This window comes from Ochotona princeps, chromosome 7 (assembly GCF_030435755.1).
Source record: "Ochotona princeps isolate mOchPri1 chromosome 7, mOchPri1.hap1, whole genome shotgun sequence".
Classification (NCBI taxonomy): Eukaryota; Metazoa; Chordata; class Mammalia; order Lagomorpha; family Ochotonidae; genus Ochotona; species Ochotona princeps.
Window position 1 is genome coordinate 15,665,307 of NC_080838.1, and position 24,775 is coordinate 15,690,081.

Here is a 24,775-nt window from a genome sequence, read left to right on the forward strand (position 1 = left end):
TAATGAATAATTATATTAAATTCTAATCAATGCTATTTAAGAAACTATTTTTGAACATAATTTTATATTTAATTGATAGAAATCCTTAGAAATCACTTTCAAGGGCTTCCAAGAAAACAATCTCATAAAAAAAATTTCTGCGGAAAAACCTCATTTTAAATAGTCATATGACTTAGCAATAGCATGTAATTATAAGGTTATGCATCTAGTACATGCTGTATCAATACAAACTGAAATTCATTTTTTGCATTGTTATCTCAAAATCAATGGATCTAAAATTTAAACAGCAGGACAACAAGCTGTTGTCCCATTTGTGCTAGATTCAACACAATGCAACCACTGGGCTCAGAAGTGCCTTCCACCAACAGCTTCCCTGACCCCCGAGGACCTCTACTTTCTGTCCTTGTCAACTCCGCTCCCTTTGCAACAAGGTGGTCCAAGCCTGCGTTGCTCTGCTGCTGAGTTCAATCAGTATGTGATCCTAACGGGCTATTTAGAATCAAAAGCACTATTTTCTTCATCAATCACTCAAATTATTTCAAGTGTTCTTGCTTGAACTGACACAATGAGAAGAGGGAGGCATGTTTGTTTTCTTAGAGTTATATCAATGAAATCTGTTTTTTAATATAAAAACTGAAGAAAAAAATAAATTGTATTACAATTCCAAATCTTGCCTAATGAAGTACCTGCTTTTCCGATCTTACTGCCAGACAGTCATCAACCAGAAGTCACAGGTCTCCCTCAAGTCAGATCAATCACATTACCAAATTCTATGTCTGCCCTGCATCTTCAAAAAGAAAATTTTTTTAAAAAAGGAAAAAAATGTTTTACTTTCAATAGTACTAACATTAGAGGTGGAAATTTGATGCAGGGCTTATGATGCTTTTTGAAATATCTACATTCCTTATTGCAATATCTGAATTCTGTTTTCCTCTTTTAAAAGGATAGAATTGGGCCCGGCGGCGTGGCCTAGCGGCTGAAGTCCTCGCCTTGAACGCCCCGGGATCCCATATGGGCGCCGGTTCTAATCCCGGCAGCTCCACTTCCCATCCAGTTCCCTGCCTGTGGCCTGGGAAAGCAGTTGAGGACAGCCCAATGCATTGGGACACTGCACCCATGTGGGTGACCCAGAAGAGGTTCCTGGCTCCTGGCTTCTGATTGGCTCAGTTCTGGCCATTGTGGCCGCCTGGGGAGTGAATCAGTGGATGGAAGATCTGCCTGTCTCTCCTCTCTGCATATCTGACTTTGCAATAAAAATAAACAAAAAAGAAGTGATAGCAGTGTAAAAAATAACGGTTAATAAAGATCACGTGCTGAGGACATTTCAGTTGCTATTCAAAGCTGTTTTTATCTCTTGAACTAGCTTTTGGGTTACAACCTTATAAGAGGTAATTATTATCAACATTTTGAAGATGACAGATCCAAGCAATAAAGAAATCACATGACTTACTTGATGTTACACAGCCAACTGCTAATAACAGAAATAGGAACACAGGTGTCCTGGCTTGCAGCCAGATTTTACCTCTGCATTTGTTCTTCTTGGAATTAAACCAGTGCTACACCTCATTGAAATGAACCTACTATATAGCTTTCCTAGGGCTCCAATCTTGAAACTAAAACTTGCCCTACGTCTAGGTTCTTCTACAGCAGAAAATGGAAGCTACTTGCCAGTGAAGGCCAGAAATGGAGCAATGCTCTCGAGGAGGAAGGTAAATCACTGATTTAGTCAGGGTGAAGCACAGGAAGAGAAATAAAGTAGAAGTCAAGGCTGGTGTGACGGCTCAATTAGCTAGCCCTCACCTTCCAGGTTCTGGGATCCCATTTGGGTGTCAGTTCATGTCCTGGCTGCTCTGTTTTCCATTCAGCTCCCTGTTTGTGACAAGGAAAGCAGTAGAGGATGGCCCAAAGCCTTAGGACTCTGCACCTGCATGGGAAACCTGGAGAGGACTCCCTGGCTCCTGGCTTCGTATCAGCTCAGCAGTGTGGCTGCAGCCATTTGGGCAGTGAAACCATGGATACGAAATCTTCCTGTTTTTTTTTAATCTGTGTTTATCTCCCCCCTTAGCCCAGATACAGAAAATAGTAATAATAATGTGGACACAATGATCTTACACACTTTCCTGTAGCCCTTGACCTTTATGACCTAATCAACTATGTAAAAATTATCAAAATAAAATAATTACCAAAAAACAAATGCCTTTCCAATAAATACAGATTTTTTTAAAGATTTATTTATTTTTATTGCAAAATCAGCTATACAGAGAGGAAGAGAAAGAGGAAGATCTTCCATCCGATGATTCACTCCCCAAGTGACCACAACAGCCCGAGCTAAGCCAATCCAAAGCCAGGAGCTTCCTCCGGGTCTCCCACAACTGGTGCAGGGTCCCAAGGCTTTGGGCTGCCCTTGACTGCTTTCCCAGGCCACAAGCAGGGAGCTGGATGGGAAGATGGGCTGCTGGGATTAGAACCGGCAGCCACATGGGATCCTGGTGGGGGCAAGGTGAAGATTTTAGCCGCTAGGCCACTGCGGTCTGCCCTAACTACTGATCTTTAAAAAGAGAAAGAGCCCTCAGTGCTCCCGGTTGTCGTTCCGATGACCTTGGATCCTGCAAGGCAGGATTTGGGCTTCTTCCATCCCATGTGGGAGATCCAAATGGGGGTGGGTGACCTCAGAGTTCTTGGTCTCCGAAGGCACTCCATTTCCCCGTGGTCTGCTTGGCATTTGGGATGTAGTCCTTGGTGCCCGTACTGATAGTCCTTGGTGAGGATCTGGGAGTCTTCAGGGTTGGGGTACAAGCCTCCTCCTGTCAACCTGCTCCACTCTGGGGTACCCCCCTGCTCTATGCATATGACCTCCTGTTAAGAGGTTGTTAGGATTGCTCCTGATTCCCCCCATATGACTTTGTAGTTTTGCTATTGTCTAATGCTAATTCGAGTCTGTTGTCTATGAGTTACTGAGGTGTCCGCAGAAACAGAAGAACAGTAAACTTCCTTCGGGACTAGGGAGAGGAGCTTTCTCTGGTCCTTGCCTGGTTTCGACTTTGGGTCCCCACCCTCTCTCGTAATGACCATCGGGATCACTTCAGAAAACCCTCAAAACAAACAAACAAACAAACAAACAAAAAACTAGAATAGATGGTCAGAGAACAAAAAGGAAAGCTTAGAAACAGACAGGAAACAGTTAGCGGGGATGCACTTATAACTCACTGGGTGGGACACAAAGATTAGTTACTCCGCACTGGGGTATTCAAGATTTCTCTGCACACCCCTCCTAAAACTATTCACCTAAACTGTTGACATATATCTTGTTGGAGTTACAGAGTTAGACTACTCGCAAAACAGCCAGGTTCAGCAAAATCATGCTTCAACGCTATAAACTGCTAAATACTAAAATTAAAATAGACATGAGACAGTTGAATAGTAATCTGTAGCCATTTTAAGGTGTATAGAACTTGGTTGTATATAAGCTAATATTTAAAATGTCAATGTAGAAGTCACAGGATGTGGTTAAGAACCTGCATTCTTTTTTTTTCTCTTTTAACATATTGGTTACTCAATACTATGTCCACTAATTCCATAATGTTATAAATTGTTACTGATGTTATGTTGGGGCTTTTAATTGAGCGGGATGACACTCTACCGGGTTTATCTTCAGACCAGAGATGGTCTCCCCAACAAGCCGTTGAACTTATCTGGATAATAAGATGCTGGACTCTATGCTTGATAGATGCTTGCAATGAAAGAATCTCAACTGAACTTGAACTGTGGCAATGCAACAAGGTGGAGGAATCCACCATGGAGCAGAGGGTTGGCGGGGGGGGGGGGGGGGAATCCCAGTGCCTGTAAATCTGTGTCACATAATGCAATGTAATCAATAAAAAATAAATAACAAATAATAAATAAAAAAAGAGAAAGAGAAATAGAGCAGAACTCTTCTGTAGCCCCAAGTTCCCATCCCAGGCTGACATCTTTCAGGTTTGATTTACAAGAGATTTGGGTAATATCATTGCCTTCTTTCAGAATTCCTGACAGAAACCCACTCAATTAGCACTTCTATTCAAGAAGCAGCAAGAGGTGGTGGACAAAGGGGAAGCTTGGTTAGTTGGAGAATGGAGAAGTTTGCCCATACCCCCATAAAACGTGCAAGAAGCCACTGCAGCTCTCTGCTTGAAGAATTTCCATTCTTAAGAAAACATCTCTGAACAGGACATGTAAGTATTTCAGGTATATTTGAAACCAAGTATGATTAGCTCTACCATGAACTCAATCATTTCATATGTTTTAATAAATGATAAAATGGTTTAATAACAATTACACAATACATATTAAGAAGAAGACTGTGGGTGGTACTTACTTTCTTCAATACTCAGGTTTCATTAATACAAGAATTTTACAGACTAAGATGGGGTAAACATTGTTCGCAATGTCAGGCTTCTACTCAATGTTAAACTGAAAATTACAGTAAGATGTCAGGTTCACCTAACCAACAAATTAACTCACTACAGCCAATGTTGATGGTGAGTTACACACTGTATGCCTATCCACACCTGAATGATCCTCAAACGGTAATGACAACAAAGTGTTGCATGCTTTAGAAAATCAAGACAAAATAAACAAGCTCCACAGTAGCACTCTATATAAGATAACCAACAAACTGTGTTCATAAGCATGTGATTCAACTCCACAATCATTCCTCAGAACCCAAGAAGCAGGCTCAGGGTGAGGAATGGGTGGGTGATCCTTGTTCTGTGCTGATTGCTGTTAGTGGGTTACCGGTCGGTGCAGATTACAGGCACTGTGGTGGGAAAGGGGTTTAGCGTGGAGCTACCCCAGAGAGGGGACACCGTTAGCACTGGGCAAGGTAAAGTTACATATCTTAAAAAAAAGGATGGAGGAGTTGTGACATATGACACAGAAAAACATAAGGTAAGGAGTGTAACACAGGTGCTCAAACACAGGGTGACAGAGGTGTATTCTAATACAGCCTGTGCTAAGATCCCAGACTGGCTTTCATGTCCAGTTGTCCTATATACAACTCACACCGTCATCTCAATAAATGATAACAGGATTCTTCCCTGAACATTCTTAAAGTTCTAAGCACTATGTAAAGGAGATAGAGGTTGCAGATCCTTAGTAAATTATAGAAGCCTCAGAGGCAGATGGGAATACAACCTCTAAAACGAGGTTCCTGGAATTCGTATACTTACAAATGACAAAATGAAAGTACAAGGAGTTTACTCAAGGCTGGGATACGACATAACAAAGTGAGAGTTGGACTGTGGGCATGGTCTCTGAAACACTGAAGCGTTGGTGATATGATGAGGCATTTGACGAAAGTTAGCAGCCACTCTTTGTTTCAAAGAATAAATTTTGAACCAAAGGAATAGAATGATAATTCTTCATTTTAAGCCATGTAGCAAGTATCTATGGGCATAGCTAATACATTCAGGAATAAGAATAAGATAACCTGCCATCTAATCTTCTTACTGTATGGGACAATGAGTGTGAAAGGAAGTACAGACAGTACTACAGCTCGTCACAGAGATGCTCACCCTCACATAGAGCCTTGGCTACTCTTATTGAAGAAAATATTTTCTAATCTATTTATACTTTTAATGATGACTTTATTTTAAAATCTGGAATTTGTATTCACTTAATATGATATGAGAATGTAAAATTTCTCCTCATTGTCCAATTATGTTCTTTGTTCCCTACTCTGTTACTTCATATTTCCCCACCCCCCACTAGAGGGAACTTTTGGTGATTTGACAGGTAAGCATTTCATCCCCTACTTAATCCCCTACTTAATTTGTATCTCCCCAAAGTAAGTTTATATCATTTCCAACCAAAGAATTTTCTAAATGAGTCAGATTTGTCTTTTCAATACCGGAATTGAGCAATGTTTAGGAATCATCAGTTAAATTCCCTTGGAGTTTCTAAATATTAAGTCATGAAAACGTTAGTTTCACTTCCCTGTGCTTCAGTTTTGCAGTTCTAATTCCTTTCTCTTTTCTGCTTTGTTGGCTTCTCTGCAACAGCTTTTACTGGCGGGGCTGATGGTTGTGTGTCACTATCTCACTTTTAGTTGCAGCAGAAATAACAGAAATGCCTCTGATGTTTTGGAATTGTGTGTGATATTGTCTTTTGGCTGAAAGTTTGTGTGTGTGTTCTCATGTATCTGTATAAATAGTAAGCTTTCATGGTTATGAAATGTTTCTATTAATTAATTGGATTGTCTTTTCAAAAATTTGCACGATGGTGGCCTGAAGCCTGGCGTAGCAAGTTAATCCTCTGATTGCAATGCCTGTTCAAATCCCAGCTGCTCCATTTCTGATCCAGCTGCCTGATAATCGCTTAGGAAAGCAGCAGAGGATGGCTCAAGGCTTTAGGCCTCTATACCCACATGAGAGACCAGTAAAAAGCTCCTGAGTCCCAGCTTTGGATGGGCCTCGCTCTGGCCATTGTAGCCATTTGGAAGTGACCCTGCGAATGGAGAATTTCCCTCTTTGTGTGTGTGTCTCTCTCTCTCTCCCTCTCTCTCTCTACGTAGGTCTGAATTTCTAGTAAATTGTGTGAAATGAATATTCTGTGTCTATAGATTTAATGCATGATTTTTTTTTCTTAGAGTAATTTGTATGATGGATTTTTTTTTTTAGAGAGAGCATTTCCAATCATTTCTTTCTGGAATGACCCCTACTTGGTAAAATGATATATTACCCCACTAATGAGCACTAGGATTCCTTCTAGTGATAAGTTACTGAAACGTTTTGAATTGATAGTCCTAAAATAAAGTGGGGATAGTTCACAAAGGACCGTTGAAATATTGTAATACCTAGGAAACAATAGCTATAAAATATTTGTATTGTAATGTCTAAGACAACAAACAGAACAATGAAATAACATTAAAAGGACCAAAGGAAAAACAAAGTTAATTACAACAAATAAAAATAAGAGAAAGAAAGAAAGAAAGAAAGAAAGAAAGAAAGAAAGAAAGAAAAGCTGTGAAATGACATAGAATAAACATGAAAGTTTTACTATGTTAAGTATAATACAATTATACCAATAATGTATTACATGAAAATGAATAAGCACTCAGTAAGATTAAGAGTATCAGACTAAAACAAAAACAAAAGTGAACACAGCTACATGCTGTCTTCTAGATATGTCTAAAATGTACGACCAAGACAGGCTGAAAGGAAGCTAAAGGGAAAATATCCGTCATGCAAACACTAAATGGAAAAACCTGAGGGGTCACACTGCTTTCAAAACACAGATGAAGGCAGTGAGACACACAGGAGTGAGGAACATGTCATAAACATGAAAAAGCCAGTCTACCAGCGGGATCTCATCATCAAAAGTCTGTAATCCCCTAAGTTCCTAACTTCAAATTTCCCAAAGCAAAATTAATATAACCAGCCAAGTAGAAAAGGTCAAGTTCACCCCAGGGGTAATTTTTAGGCAGCTCCTCCAAAAGCTGAAGGATCCACGTTTTCTCTCTCTCTCTCTGTCTCTCCCCTCCCCTCTCTTATTCTAAGTGATTAATAAAGGCTGGGAAGGATTAAGGGAAGGAGTACAGAGAGATGAACCAAAACACAGTAAAATAGAAATACCAAGTTCAAGTATTGCACCGTGCAAAGAACAACTACAATCCACAAGAAGGTCTCATACACTGCACAGAGAACTGTAAGAGAGAAGCCCCAGGTTTAAACACAAAGAGGAAATAAGAAATTGGAAACATTAACTATCTCATTTGATCACAAGAGTGATAGGGACCCATGTACATGGCCCTTGTTTCAGTCTTCAAAGGCAAAATAGCAGGAAGCGTGACAGGAAACAGAGCAGCTGGGACTCAAACCAGTATTCTAATACAGGATGCTTGATATCATAGTCAGTAGCTTAACTTATTGTGCTATGCCATCTCTTAAAATAGCACTTCCTTTTTTAAGATGTATTTGATTTTTATTTGAAAGATATGTTTTACAGCTAGAGAAGGAGAGACACAGAGAGATAGATTCCATACTCCCCAAATAACCGCCATGGTGAGTTGGGCCAGTCCAAAATCAGGAACTTGGAGCCTCTTCCGGGCCTCCCATGTGGGTGCAGAGGCCCCAAGGATTTAGGCCAGCAGGACTTAAACCAGAACCCATATGAGAGACTGGCACCTACTCTACCTTGATGCTGGTCCAAAATATCACTTTTAATAATTTAAATGAATTAATAATGAATTGTGATATATCTTAAAATGAAGTTCTTATGTACACTATTTTATATTTCATTTCTGTAATACCACAGGGAACTGTCACAGTTTGTTGTTACAACAAGCAAAGCCACAGGCAAATTTTCAATCATTCTCACATACACTATTAGTAAAATAACCCAAGAAAGAATCAAATAATGATTTGCCTCCTAATAATTGCACAGCTGATAATATTTTCCCACTTTACACTTTTTTGGGTGGTTTTGACTCTTACTATTAGAGCACACATTAGTTTGATAATCACAAAGTGAGAAATAAAATCTTGTAGCAAGTTGAGCTAAGATAGTCAATCGGGTCACCCTAGCTTATAAACTGTAGCCCTGGATGAAAGAAAAAAAGAAACTGAGCATAAATGAGGCCTGCATTAACCTGCTCTGCATCCTCCTTCCGCCTTATAGAGCCTTTTATTCTCCAAATATAAAAAGTGAAACAAAGGTCATGATAAACACTAAATGAGCTTGAGTTAGCATCAGTCATGCAGTCAGGAGTCCAAACCAAATAAACTGTTCTGCTTCCTGAACAGTGCCTTGCAGTCCTGGCTACAGCAAAGGCAGAACAAACTAAGCCACAACTCACCCATAATTGTCTCCTTGCATGATGCAAAGTAAATGAATAGCTGAGGCTCCAATCCAGCTTCACTAGATTCGTGGCTCACACTCACATCAGGCAGGACTAGCTACCACAGGCCACCATAAAGCAGCCAAATGCCTGTTAAAGCACCTCAACGTAGGATGCCAAGCTCAAAATGCCTAAAAATCAATATCAGTTCCTGTAATCAAAAACAGAAAGTACAGGCCGCTTTCCTTCTGACTTCTTACAACTTATTTATGGCTCAAATACGAGGGGAGATTCCTGTTTCAAGTTCTGACACATTTTATCCATGATTTCATTTCAAGAAAATCCCCCCATCATAGCATATTTGTCCTTAAATTGGTCATAGTGGAATTTCTCAAAAATAATGTGTGCTTCTTGTCATCACTATTTCAGAGTGGCAAATAAAAATAAATAAAGTAAATCAGTGCTGTATTATTATCAGCAAAAGTCTCCCAGATTCCATGGTTCCATATCTAAAACGCCCTCCGGTTTCTTACTGGGACTCTCAACACAGCAGTCCCCAGCATGTTCACATCCATAAAACTGTCAGTAAACTGATTCTCAACTCCAGAGAGTTATTAATAAAAATTCTAGGAAGCAGACTCGTCTCAAGGAATTGTATGACATCGGGGAGACAGTTTTAGTAGATGGGCAATTTTTGCCAAGGAAAATATTTTTCCTACCTTTTCATTCAAATTTTATCTACTTATTATTATTTCCTAGTGCCAAAAATGAAGCAGTAAGGGAGAGGAACCGTCTTTTCCTCTTAGGATTATTTCAGAGTTTCAGTTTCCTTTTATTGTCTTCACTGTTTATCTTAATCCATGAGAGAACTTGTAAGAATTCAAGAAAACGAAATTAAAAGGGAACTGTATGCTGATACAAAACATATTTTTAAAAATCAGGTATAAAAGAGGGCTTCAGTAATTTTATGCAAAACATGTATTATGAGAAACATACATATGGATTTCAAAATTTTGACAACAAAAACTTGCCTTTTAATTGTGTTTTCCATACTTTTTGAAGCAGCCTCATAATATTTTTCTGTTTCAAAATGTTAGGAATTACAGCCAAAAGATATGTGGCCACTTTACCAATAAGAAGCCCAGTGCTCAGATTTCCACCCCATGGCCTTGTTTTTGTTTAGCTCTTGATTTTATGCTAGCTTCAAATATTTTTCAAAAATTTCAATTGTTGGTTTAAGAATCTAAGACACAGTATCCTCTGTAATCTTAACTACATTGCTAAACTCATTTGGAAATCAGACAGCTGAATTTGTCACTTATTTTTAAACACTCTAGTTGTTAAAATTATGAGTTGCCCAATTGTGTCACTTTGGCCAGAACTGGCAAGTATGAAAATCTGAGTATATTTAAGTTTGTCTGATTGATTTTATCTTACTTATTACATAAAAGTATATATATTTAATCATATCATTTTCATAGTTTATGTTTTTTTTTACCTTTTGGCTTCATTTATTTGGATTAACTTCAATGTCTAAAAGTTACTAAGTGACACTTTAAATAATAAGAGATTTCAAGGCCAGGAAATTAATGATCCATGACCGTATTTAAGCGAAATACTAGGGCATCGTAAGGCGAGATGGCTGAAAACAGGAATGGGAATTTTGGGTAATACACTTAACCACTTTCTTTTGTGTGTGTGTGTGTGTGTATTACTTTTTAAAAATTTTTTTATTACATTGCATTATGTGTCACAGTTTTATAGGTACTGGGATTCCCCCAACCCCTTCCCAAACCCTCCCCCCATGGTGGATTCCTCCACCTTGCTGCATTGCCACAATTCAAGTTCAGTTGAGATTCTTTCATTGCAAGCATCTATCAAGCATAGAGTCCAGCATCTTATTGTCCAGATAAGTTCAACGGCTTGTTGGGGAGACCATCTCTGGTCTGAAGGTAAAGCCGGTAGAGTGTCATCCCGCTCAATTAAAAGCCCCAACATAACATCAGTAACAATTTATAACGTTATGGAATTAGTGGACATAGTATTGAGTAACCAATATGTTAAAAAAATGCAATTTCTTAACCACATGAGGTTGAGATAATATTACATTTTGGAGGTACTATTTTTCATATTCATTTCATCTTAAATTAAGGCAAACATGGGGTATCTAACCTTTTGGGATTGGCTCATTTCCCTTAGCATTATGGTTCAGTTTATGGTTTTTTATCTTGAAAGGCATAAAGAGAGAGAGAGAGATCTTCAAAATTCTGGCTCACTCTGAATGCTGAAGGAGTCATGCTGGGTGAGGACTCACCTGGGAGTCCAGAGCTCCATCCAGGTCTTGCACAACAGTGACAACAGCCCAAGCACTTGAGCCATCGTCTGTTGCCTCTCAGGATACGTTAGCAGGAAACTCGGTCAGAAGCAGAGCAATCAAGGATTGAAACTGACACTCAACCCATGGAGCCACAATGCCCACCCGAAATAATACAACTGAAAAACTTACACCACTCTCTGTAGCCTGGCTCTCTGCCGACCTGGACCTTTGTGCTCCATGTGACATCACCAGGAGAGAACATGATGGAACACGGTTGCAAGCAGCAAAATGGCCATAGATCAAAGCAGATTCTCTAAGAGTCAAAGGTAAAGATAAAGATTAAAAATTAATATAGCGTAATCCTCTCTTTCTCAGATTTATGATTACCTATGTACCTGATCAAGCTATATAAGAATAGAAAGATCAGTAAGGAGAAAGAATCCAAAGTAAACATTCAATCTTTGAATTTTTCCTAAAATGTTCAAGAGTTCCCCACACTTCAACACGTATTAATGCTGACTACAAACTGCAATTCTCTATATAGCACCATAGCAAAATGCTTCTCATTTAAAAGCAATATGGAACAATCAAATGTGATTTCACATTTATTTGTTTGCTCAATTTCAAGTTACTGATAGTCTCAAGAAGATTTTGGAAATAAGTCTCAAGAACTATTATAAAAGTAAATGGCAAAGTATCTATCCAATGAAATAATCAGCATGAAAACTCAATACTGCAACATCATGTTATACTGTGTAATTAGGAAAGGGTTTTAATACACCAAAATATTAAAAAAAAAATCTCATGGCCCCCACTTCTCTGTGTCTATGCAACTCTTCATTTCAAATGGAGGGAGAAAGGAAGAGAGAGACTAAAAGAGAGATTTTAACCCACATCTTCACTCAAATGGCTGCGGTCAGGGCTGGGTCAGGCTGAAGCCAGAAGCTCAGAACGCTGTTCAGGAATCTCCTACGTGGGTTCAGAGGTTCAGGCAGTTGAGCAATTCTCCAGTGCTCTCCCTGACACATTGGCAGAGAGCTGAATTAGAACACCAGGACATGAACCAGTGCCTGTGTAGGATGCCACAGGTACAAGCTCAATCAGCTGCATGAAAATGCTAGCTTCCTAGTTCTAATCTTTAGGAATCTTAATCAGTAGGCGACAACCTGAAACTAGCATGATAGTTCTCTGTTAAAAAGAATGAAAACAGTCCTAGTTAAAATAATTTGAAAAAGATTTATTGGGCCCAGCATGATAGCCTAGTGGCTAACATCCTTGCCTCACACATGCTGGCATCTCATATGGGCACCGGTTCTAATCTTATGTCCTTTGGCTTGCTCCCCAAGTGGCCACAACAGCCTGAGCTGAGCCAACCTGAAGCCAGGAGATTCTTCCGGGTGGACCACATGGGTATAGGGTCCCAAGGTTTTGAGCCATTTTCTACCGCTTTCTCAGGTCACAAACAAGAAGCTGAATGGGAAATGTGGCAGCCAGATCAAGAATCAGTCCCATATGTGATCCCAGCACATGTTAAAGCAAGAATTTAGCCACTAGGCTATCATGCTGGACCCTAGTTAAAATACTTTTCAAAGGCAGTTAATTTAAGAAAGGTAAGTGATTTGGAAAGACTTTCATGGAGAAGGTATCATTCAAAACGATCTTGAAGGATAAATAGTTGTAGCTTTGCAAAGAAATTCTGTTTTCAGGCACCCAGAGTTCAAGGGGAGGGGACATTTTAATAGGATTTGAATGTGACTTTACCTTTGCCCTAAAGTTGGTGACTAGAATCAAACACTAAGCATAAGGAACATTAAGTTGTCCTAAAGAATTGTGTAGCTTAGGTCCAGTCACCTGCTCCAAGCTAATTCAGAGGCAGGAAAACCCCTAGTACTGCTAAAACTTCCAGCCAACTCTTCCAATACGTCATCTCTACTCCACCCCCAGAAGGCTAACATACCAGTGAGTGATTGTAGAGATGCTATTAGAACAACCATTCAGGAGCACCACGGGTAGCATTATGGAATTGTAGACCAGAAAGATGGTGCTGGAGAGTGAATTCAGGCTCCAAAATTCATAGTTTAAAATCCGAACATGATGCTATTAGGCCATGGGGCTGACTGGAGGATAACTAGGTTTGGGTGACAAGATAAGCATCCTGATAAGAGAAAGCCTCAAAGAACTTAACTCTCTCTCTCTCCATCCCTGCCTCCTCTCTTTCTTTCCTGTTTTCTCTCTCTGCATATAAAGACACACAGAGAATGTGACCATCTACACGACAAAACAAGCTTCCTCACCAAAAGCCACACCAGCTGGGACTTTGCTGCTGGACCTTCTAGCCTTCAGAAATCCCTGTTATTTAAACCACTAGATTGCAGTAGTTTGTTTTTGGTGGTTTTTTTTTTTTTTTTTTTTTTTTTGGTGGCCCCAGGTGACTAATATAGATCAGTCACTAGCTGGGTGTCAAAAATCAGCTCAGGATCATTAATTCACGCTTAACTGTAAATTAAATGCAGGCTTTGTTTTTAGCATTTGAGCCAGCAAATCAGTGTGGATTTCTCAAGAATTAAGGCTGGCATCTTTTTTGGACTAAGATCACTAGATCTAGTGAGCTGTATTACCAGAGCAGGAGGGAGAGTAGGAAGAGATTTAACATCGCAAAGCATGTTAGCTAACCCTCAGGGGCACTGTGAAGACCACCATAACTGTGCAGTAAAACATACACATAGCCTACTTGAGGCCCAGATCCATCAACAAATAACTCTTGTTAACCAACAAGAATCCACGTTAAGATTGTCTTGTTGATTCAGGAGACAGGCCACCTTTCTTCCCTCTGCCTCTCTGTCTCAGTCTCCAACTAACAGCAGCTAGATTAGAGCTGACCTACTTATTGGCTGCTTTTATGTGCCCATGTATGTATGCTTGGTGCAACTTAACTCAGATTTCACAATGCAGTTGCTATATACTTAAATATAAGTAGACATAAAGGACATTAGGTGTTCTAAAGAATGTTCAGTTAAGTATCCATACTTCATAGAGCTGCCAACTATCCCAAAGAGACCCAGTGAGTTGCTTGACTACCCAGGCTATTTAAGAACAGATCTGCACTGCACTAAAAGATGTAAAGATGTTTTTGAGGTCACGATAAATTGTGAGATACCCACTTTCCCAGAAGAGAGCCAGGAACCGAGTGCCTTCTCAGATGCGCGTCAGCAGAAGGAAGCTGCCCAGCACAAACTCACCCTCTGCCCAGTATAACTTCCTTTGACAACAGGAACTATGAAACTCCAAAAACTACTCACAGTCACCAAAAATCATTTAGCTTCAGATTCTTTATGTAAAACATCTCATGAGACTTAAGTTCTGGTAAAATATATTCTGGTAAACGTAAGTTCTGGGAAACATTAGAGTGTCTCGACAAAGTTACTCATGTTAACATTTCCTGTAATAACAAAAGAATAGAAACAACCTAAATGCCCATAAAGGAGGGATTGTTTAAATAAATCATGGAGGCCAGGCATGGTAGCCTCATGACTAAAGTCCTCTCATTGCATGTGCCAGAATCCTACATGTGCACCAGTTCAGGTCCTGAAGCCCCTGCTTCCCATCCAGCTCCCTGCCTGTAGCCTGGGAAACCAGTCGCGAATGGTTTAAAGCCTTGGGAGCCTGCACCCGCGTGAGAGACCTGGAGGAGGCTCCTGACACCTGGCTTTGGATTGACTCAGCTCTTACTGTTGAGACTGCTTGGAAAGTGAATCAACAAATGGAAAATTTTCCTCTCTGTCCTCCTCTCTGTGTATCTGACTTTCTAATATTAATTAATTAATTAATTAATTGACTGATTAATTAATTAACAATGGCACATCTATACAATGGAATTATGCATCCACAGAAAATAATGAGAACCTTTTAAACACAGGATGATGAGCCATTCAAGATATGCTTTTAAGTGTCAGATCAAGGTTATTCAACAGTATGAATTTGTATTATAAAAAAATAATTAAGTAGATGTGTGCATTTTCTTATGGTCACATAAAGTATGTATAAGGGCAACATGACCAAATAATAGCACCAATTGCATAAGTAAAAACAAGAAAGCATTTTCTCCATATTGAAATTTATACCACAGCAAGATGTTATCCAAAAGCTCAAATACTTAAAATTTTTAAAAATTAAAAAATAGGATACCACAAAACATTAGACAGCAGAGACATTAAAGGCTTAGTCTAGTATACATCATTGGGACTCCTGAAAAAAAAAATCTTGGATTCTGAACTCTTGGAAGACAGAAACCACATCTGGGTCCTGGAGAAGACCTATTGCCTAGAAAAGTGTCTGAACCAGAGGGGACAGTATCTGTCAGTTGAGTTTTCTTATAATTATCACGGGTTTCCTTATACAATTTAGTAACTGCAAACAACATGTTGCCATTTAAATGTAAATCAGTTAAAATAAAATGAAACTAGAAACTTGTGTCCTCAGGGGAGTCAGGCACATTCCAAGGTCTCAAGGTCAATGTTGGCGGTGGCCACCCTGTAGATGCATCAGGGGGAGAACATTTTCATCTCTGCAAGAACTGCTGGGTGGCGCTGATCCACGGGGAATACAAACTTTGATATCACAGAGATCAGGCTTAAAATCTGACCCCTCCTAAGAGTGAGATTTCAAGCTAGTTAATTCATTTTTGCAGGGCCACACTTTCATTCTTTTGTTTTGCTTTGGTTTTCATTTATGCAATAGGGAGATGACAATACTCACTCACAGGGTCACCATGAGTTTTAAGTGAGCTCATCCACTGCATAATAGGCTTTTGACATACAGTCAGCACTTATTAGAAGTGATCACTGAAAAGTGGGGAGATGAGGAGGGAGGGAGCAATCAAAAGAAAAATAAAAAATAAACCAACAAAAAGAAGTGATCACCATTGTGAACTTAACATTTCACCAAAAACTATTCATCTCACCCTTCAATATCAGACTTTCCCACCCATCCCCTAAGACTGCAGAGGGAGGAAAGAGCTCTTGGCATTCTATACTAAAGTGTCCATTGCAGCACATATAACTTGTACTAAAACTCTTTCACCTTTCCAGGAACAAAATGTCAAGTGTATTACTGATGTGGCTGATAGACATGTTGATACTAGTTCTTGATCATATTTATTTATTCTTAAATAAACATCTCTATGCTTCACTTACAATGGTATCATTGGAAAGATGTATCCTTTGAAAAGTTGGTAAAATTTGAATAAGGCTCTAAAGCATTGCCATGCAAAGGCAAAGCCTCCTGGAACTCAAGTGCCAGAGACACAGAGGGGTCTGTGAGGTTTCTATGCTGGTAAACCTGAGCTACTACATGGAGAGCAGTAAAACTATCTAGGGGAAGAGAGACTAGTAGAGAACAATACTAAAGGAATACTATGAAGATAAAGGAAAGAGGGATGAAGCCACAACACTTTCATCTTTCAAGAATAAAGGAATGTGGGCCCTACACGGTGGCCTAGCGCCTAACGTCCTAGCCCTGAACACACTGGGATCCCATACAGGCACTGATTCTAAGCACTAAACGTACGTATGATACATATAGAAACCTGCTTTGATGTGCTGCTAACACTTGGACACTTGCAGTTAAAGATAAATAAGTAAAACATTCAAGGTAAGCATTTAATATGAATGTGCTTATGAATTCATCAAATATTTACGTTAAATGTTCTCTAAAATTATTCTTCATTATAAAAATCAGCCAATCATTACTAAACAGTTTTCCGGAATTGTCACTATGGATAATAGTTTAACTATTAGAGTGTGTGTTGAGATTTACAACAGTCATAATGACAACCAAGCTCTCCGTGATAACTCAGTGCTGCCATGGAAGATGTACTTCAACTGTTGTAGCACAAAACACCATCTGACGATTTGTAATGAGGCATTTCTCGCTATCTTCTGATAATTATCTACCAGTAGACACAACAAATTAGTAATATAGCACATTTTCTATTGGCAAATAATGGATAAAAATATTGTAACCCTTTCCGCTAGGTGTACTTGTTATAGGATAAGTAAGAAGGCTGCATTGTTACTGTGTAAGTTGTTGAATTTTATTGGCGAGGGTGGGAGGAGTGGCTGTGGTGAGGAAGTATTTAAGAGGTGGAATTGGACTATTTGCTTCTTGAGCCAGAGCTAACCATGAAAATCCAAAGCTATACTATTAACTTCAATGAACATAAAAACTAACAAGAAATTGGAAAATCTAATGGAATGTATTTCATAAGTTAGAACACAAAACAGAAAATTCTATCCATGCAGGTATACCACAAAATTGTCCATGCGATTATCATTAAATGTAACACCGCCAGGTGCTTGATCCACATTCATTTCTCTACACATAAAATGCCTCTTTTTGGATGTGTTGTATAAGCAAAGTATTGCATATAGACAGCCACCTTTTCATTCGGCTAATCACATAAGCATTAACAATTTCCAAAGCTGATGTTAAGCCAATACTGAGATAGAAACTCCCTCATGAAATCTAGAGCTTCTCAAATCTTCCCAGAGTCAAGAATGAACTGAAAACTAGAGAGCAGTGCCCTGGTCTTGTTTGTTTTTAAACAGCAAGTGACATCCTCAAAGTAGTTCATATACATAAACTTTATTTCCTTATCGTTAAATAAGGTTAGACAGGAGGCATCCAAAGTCCAGTCTAGAGCCTAACTAACTTGATAAAGGTCAAATATTGATTGTCTCAGCACAAATTTAATTTATGTATGTTACTCTTCAGAACCATCGGACATAAGATCAACAAATATTTCTCCAATCATCTCAATTTCTCAGGAGAGGACAAAAAGAAAGAGAGATTAAAAATACAATCCAATTTTACATAAAGTGGTAAAGTTGTGGCCTAACAATGTGTTTTAGATCCCAAGTTTTTCTCTTCCCTGGAGTTTATTCAGAAAATACTGAGCACCCAGAGTACGCTATACATTATCCCGCTTCTCCAAACTCACCTTAACTTTTTTCTTTTTTTTTTTTAATTTTAGTTTTATTAAAAAGTCAGATATATAGAGAGGAAGAGAGGCAGACAGGAAGATCCTCCATCCAATGATTCACTCCCCAAGGCCACAATGGCCAGAGCTGAGCCAATCCTGACTCCAGAAGCCAGGAGCCTCTTCAGGGTCTCCCACGTGAGTGAGGGGACCCAAGGCTTTGGGCCATCCTCGACTGCTTTCCCAGGCCACAGGCAGGGAAGTGGAAGGGAAGTGGAGCTGCTGGGATTAGAACTGCATACTTTTCAAGCATGAATTCAAACCTGAGATCAGAGTCTGGGCCAGTCATGTATTCTCCTGTTGCCTCACGTTACTCATCTGAAAAGTTGAGGAAGAAAGTCCCTCGTGAATTAAGTAGAATTAGATAAGTTAAAATGCTTGGCATCATGAATAAAAACTAATGTCTCTTTACATACAAACACTAATCGCTCCACTGGATAATACATCCCTGAGGAGTATCATGTCTGTTTTTGTTTTGTTTTGTTTTGTTTTAATTCCTCACAGCACTGAGAAAGAAAGTGATCGATGAATATCTGGTACAATGAAGAACCGTTTTTGATCCCTCATTAGCCCATCTGAACTACCAAGCTTAGCCTGCAAGCCATGTTTTGTACAGTGAGCAACTGAGAATAACATGACTTGCATTTAAAGCTGTGTAGGCATAGAAGATAAACTCCCCAGTGTCAAATTGAATAAGCCATCATCACAATATTTTGTCTCAAGTTTTAATGCTCTTCAAAAAAATGAGAAAACTAAGATCCTGCCTTCCAAGTAGAGTTAAAATATACCTGATAGGGTCTGGTGCAGTAGCCTAGCAACTAAAATTGTTACCTTGCAAGCACACACCAGGATCCCATATGGGTGCCAGTTCTAATTCTGGCAGTTCCGCTTTCCATCCAGCTTCCTGTTTGTGGCGTGGGAAAGCAGATGAGGATGGCTCAAAGCCTTGGGACTCTTCACTCACGTGGGAGACCTGGAGGGAGCTCCTGGCTCCTAGCTTTGGATCAGCTCAGCTCCAGCCGTAGTGGCCACTAGGAGAGTGAACCAGTGGACGGAAGATTTTCGTGTCTTTCTGATCTCTGTATATCTGACTTTACAATTAAAAAATTAAGAAATAAATATGTGTGTGTATATATATAGATATGTATGTGTATATATGTATGTATGTATATATATATATGTTTGTGTATATACATGTGTGTGTGTGATTGGATTATCAGAAGAGATATCAATGAACATACCAATAAAACTACTTTCATAATATTTCTGTCAGAGTACATACTTCTATTTTCAAAATATTGAGTAAATAGAATTAAGAAAATAAGAGATTTTTTATTTTAAGAAAGCTGGGCAATAGGATGTGCCTTTCCCGAATTTCCTCTCATTAACTGAAGTTTTACACTTCTAAAAAGCTTTTATTCCCAACAACGAACATAAGGACTCGCTCTGTAGCCTAGCCCCCATCAAGCCCTCATGAAATTCTGTTTTCATTCCTGACTTTGATAATAAGAAATACAGTGGGATAACTTCGCCCAAACCAGGTGATTACTATTAGCTTACTTTGAGTCAGACTTGTTTTCTCATAACCTTACCTTACTCAATCTATCAGCTATATAAAATAGGCTACTATTACTACTACTACTACTACTACTACTACTATTACTACTATTACTACTACTACTACTACTACTACTACTATTACTACTACTGTTACTACTACTGCTGTTACTACTGCTACTACACACACAGCTATTATATGTAGATTTACTATGTGGTGCACAAACGCTAGGCACATGAGGAAAATTATCTCTCAAATACCAACCCATGCAACTCCACCTCCACCATTTTTGGCATCCTTTGTATCTTACATATTTAGTCTGGAAGTAAAGCCATATGAGTGTAGTTAAAATAGAAAATCACTGCAAGAACTGCTACAGAAGGATCCATTAAGTAGAGAATATACAAAGGAAGGATGTAGGCAATAGTGCCAGAAGAAAAAATAAATAATATTGGGAATTTGGCAAGAAAACTGCAAGACACTCTGCAAAGGTGAGTGTGTAAGAATAAGCACATGGAGGCTGTAAAACCCTTCAAGAGTTCAGCAGGGAAACTGTGTGAGAGGCTACCAAATTCTGGAGGGCATGAAGTCTAATACTGTTTTGAAGATCTGGGTGCTGTTCAATCTTGTCTGGAAGACCATGCCTCAATACGCCTTCTTCCAAAATGCCAAATTCAGTGACGGCCCCTCTGGTCATCTTAAGTGACTCCGAACTTACAACAGAGACATTTCCCTTGTGAAACATTTTATTCTGATACTTGGCTTCTATCAGTATTTCTCTACTTGTTAACTCACAAAGCAAAAATTTCATACAAATAGCTCTGTCCATCTTCAGTCTGGCACATTTACTAGCATACGAGACATTTCCAATATTTTATGTTTGAATTCAAATCAGGAAGGTCTGGGAAAACTGCCTGCCCACATTGCTTTTGAAGAATTCACTGAATTCTTCTGAATTCACTGAATAAGTAAAATGTACTAATAAATTAGATTTTCCTTGATCACAGGTTTCTTACGACTTTCAATGTCATAATATGCCTTAGCACTGATTCACTAATCCAGAAAAATTTATTAACATATTATTATATGCCAGGTTATGACAGAGGTTAGGATATAACAATGAATGAAATAACCAAAAAGTACATCATCCACTACAGTTCATGTTCTAGTGGTAGCGGGGTATGTTAAAAAAACAAATGAATATAGGACTGACAAGATAACTCAATGGCTGGATCCTCACATTGTAGATGCTGGGATCTCATGTGGGTTGTAGTTCTAATCCGGGCTGTTCCACTTCCGAGCTGGCTCCCTGCTTGTGCCTGGCAGGGCAATGGAGGACAACACAAGGCCTTGGGACTCTGTACTCACATGGGACACACAGAGAAAGCTCCTGGCTCGTGGCTTCAGATCTGCTCAGCTCTGGCTGTTGCGCCCTCTTGGGGAGCAAAGCAATGGACAGATGATTTTTCTCTCTGACTCTCCTTCTCCTGTAAAGCTGCCTTTCCTATAAAAATCAAATAAATATTTAACAACAACAACAACAACAAAAAAAAAAAAAAACAATGAAAACAGGGGTAGGCTCTGTTACCCAGCAGGCTAAGCTTCTGATCACGACATCCACATTCCATATTAGAACGTTGTTTTGAGTCAGGCTACTCTGCTGTGCCTGTAAAGCAGTAGATGGTAGCTCAAATACTCTAGTTCCTACCACCTATGTGGGAGACCCAAAAGGAGTTCTTGGATCCCGCCTACAGCTTGGTCCAGTCCCAGCTGTGCAGGCTGTTTGAACAGTTAACCAGTAGATAAATGATATCTCTGTCTCTGTCTTCTCTCTCTCTCTTCTCACTCTTGCTCTTACTCTCTTTCTCTCCTTTCCTCCTGCTCTTCCTTTTGTGCCTCTCTCTGTCATAAGTAACAGCAAAAAAAAGTGAATAAACCAATAAATACAACAAACAAACATAAGTCTGCATTCCCTTTCCTGCAGTATTTAAATACAAAAGGTTCTATACGCTGAAATTTCTCAAATCATCAGCTAATAGAACATGAACTGAATTTGCATATGTCTATTAATAAGATTTCTTTTTATTTCATTTTAGGGGAGGTGACTGAATAAGGTTTATTACTAGATGATATAAGGACATTACATTACTTCCCAAAATATGAAAACAAGCCTAACAACAAAGCATATCCCACCCCGAGAGTTTGGGATAAGGTACAACAAACTTGGTTTTCTGTCAGGTGAAGGTAAGTGTTTGTCAGACAATGCAGAGGAGGTAAAGCAGGGAGCATCAATGGCAGTGAAGTGTGAAAAATACAAGACACAGAAAGCTTCATTTGAGTGAGCCCCAAATGAGGTAAGGGAAGTGTACAGCATCTGAGTGACGAGCATTCTAGGTGGAAGACCCTTAGACAAGACCATAGTATTGTGGCTGATGACTAGAAAAACTGTCCATGTGACTGGGTCAGTGAGTCAAGGGGAAAATATAGCAGATGAGAAAATAGGGTTACATATCACTTAAGGACATATGGAACACTATGAGAAGGCAATAGTAGGGCTTGTAATACAGAAGTGACATGGCCTGATTAATATTTAAAAAGTATCACCATGGTAGGCAAGTATCTCCAAAGATAGCAGTTGTCGTTCAACCAATCAACACTTTAACCCCTATGAACAGGCATGACAATACTCATTAGGTAGTAGACCCTGGGAGGGTCATCTGACTGGCTTCCCTCATTAAAATGAGACAGACAGCTTGGTAATTTTTCATGCAGGCCTTTCAGGGTTTACAGCTCCCCCTTCTTGTCTCGTAGAAGCTGGAGACTATCCATGAAAGGAATCTGACAACCTTGAGATGTCAATGCTGTAAGAAAGTCAAATCTAGCAAGATGGAAGGTGCAAGAAAAGTCAAAGAATCCAGCAAGTGTCAGTACTGAGGCCTCATCTACAGGACACAGTGTCTCAAGCCATCTCAGGCATTACTTAGCCAATTAAATTACATTCTTTGAAGCCACAGACATTTCAGAGTAGAGAAAAGTTTTCACTACCATGTCTTATCCAAAATTTTAGCACTGAGAAAATAATTCTTATTTTACACTACAAAGTTTTGGAGTGGCTTATTCTCTGACAATCACTGACTGTGAAAGTGAAATGGGACTCAGTGTTCACTGAAGATAGTTGAGAACACTGTTAGTAATTCCAGAAAATTAGTGACAGAATGGTGAGAATCCACAGAGAGGGCAATAAAGTTTAAACAGTAGCAAAATGTCTGACATCACTATCACTTGCCATAATACAGAGCAAAACACATGTGCTTTGGAAAGTGAGTATTCGCTTCGTTTAGCATTCTATAGTTCAGTACTGCAAGAGAAAGACACCTGAAATGTACAAGTGGAATTTAGAGGAAACAATTCCACCCAACACTTGCTAGGCAAGAAAATAATATTTGCACTCATCTTTGCCTTTCCAAACAACACAAGCTTCTCAAAGAAATAAGTGTTTTTAGGAAAAAGATCAAATCCAGGTTATACTAAAACTCTGTGCATGTTTAGAAGATGAAATTAAGCATGTAACTAGAACACCATTCATTAACAGCTCTGAAGAGTTTCAAGTGGTACCTCATGGGCTTAGGCAACTGGTCAAAAGAGCTTCTAATCTTGACAGTTCTTCTTACAGCACCAACCTGACTCATAGACAAAGCAAGGAAAAGCCACCTCAAGAGTTTAGTGGGAAGCCCTATGTCTAATGAAGCTAACACCAGTAAAACTCAGAGAATGTGTCCAACATTTTAAAAAGAACTGAAATTTAAAGATAAGAAAGAAGAAAATACCAACAGCAACAACAAAAGGGAATACCAGAAGCTCTCTAGATTCCTAATTCTATCAGCAGGAAGCAGGCAACTCAACTTCTTGTGGAAGAAGAGAATTGGAGCAGAAACCGAAAGAGCAAAGAATGAACTTAACAGCCGCTGAAAACCATTCCCAGGGAGTAAATTGTAACCTCATTTGGGAACACTTTGTGCTACATGGAAGGAAACTAGGGCACGGTACCTGGCTGGATGTGAAACTGCCATGCAGTCGTGCTTGTACTCTTCCATTACTTTTCTTTAAAAAAATATTGCATACATTTATTCGAGATACAAATAGAGAGCCCAACAAGAGTTGGTTTACTACCTGTTGCCTGCAACAGCTGAGGGTAAGCCAGGTTGAAGCCTGGAGCCGGAATCTCAATTCAGGTCTAAGAGGTTAGTGACAATGACTCACTGTTTGAGTCTACCTGCTGCCCTAGCACATCAGCAGAAATCTGGAATTGAGAGTAGAGATAGGATTCAAACCCAGACACTTCAGACATGGCTAAATGCCTGTCCCCAATTTCATGTTCATAAATGGCATTGTGAAGTGAAATTGCCTTGTATTTTTCTTGGTATGTCGGTGCAAAAGGAAAAGAGTAGCCAAACTGTGTTTTTGTTTCACAGATCTCTACCCTGAAGAAGTTATACCACAGACAACTTATTCACGTTACAGATATAATTTAGTATCTTTAAGTGTGAACTTGATGCTGTGTGACCCATCTTGGAAGTCACTTAGAAGTCCCACTCTTGAACTATCCCCACCCTTTGCACACAGACTCCTAGCATGTGTAGCACTAGTTCATCATGTGAAGAGGCTACATAGGGAAATGCCTGACATCTCACTGGCTTTCCATCTGTCTTAGCCAAGACTTCAAATATGGGAATGTAGAAGATATCCTGGATGCTTTATATCTAACAGCTCAAAATGATTCAACATACTTTCTGTAGCCTACATAAAAACTTAAAACAAATACTAAATCACTATTTTAAGCCACTTAGACTTGCAGTATTTTTCTTTATTGTTGTGTGGTTGAACTTTCAAGCGACAGATCGCCAAAGCACTGTGGTTGTTGTGCTGAGTAGAAGCTGCAGCAGAGTACAAGAAAGCAGAGCAGCAGGAACAATTCTTAAAAGCATGCCATGTGACTTGGTAGAGATTGGACTTAGGTAACAGCCGTGGTGGTGTGAGTAAATGTTAGAG

At 39.3% G+C, this 24,775-nt stretch overlaps 1 protein-coding gene across 3 annotated transcripts in view; it reads right to left on the bottom strand.

The window, feature by feature from the left end:
- The window catches only part of IL15 (interleukin 15), a 75,100-nt gene that overhangs the window by 40,410 nt on the left and 9,915 nt on the right, over positions 1-24,775 (bottom strand). The window contains exons 1-2 of one of the 3 annotated variants that reach the window (XM_058666824.1): positions 12,023-12,151; positions 11,322-11,445 (exon numbers count right to left, since the gene is read on the bottom strand). The exons of 1 other annotated variant lie outside the window; for it this stretch is intronic. The gene's annotated coding sequence lies outside the window, so the exon portion shown is untranslated. Of the gene's footprint in view, positions 1-11,321; positions 11,446-12,022; positions 12,152-24,775 lie in introns of those variants that run through there. One more of the 3 variants, XM_058666823.1, reaches the window with a different exon arrangement.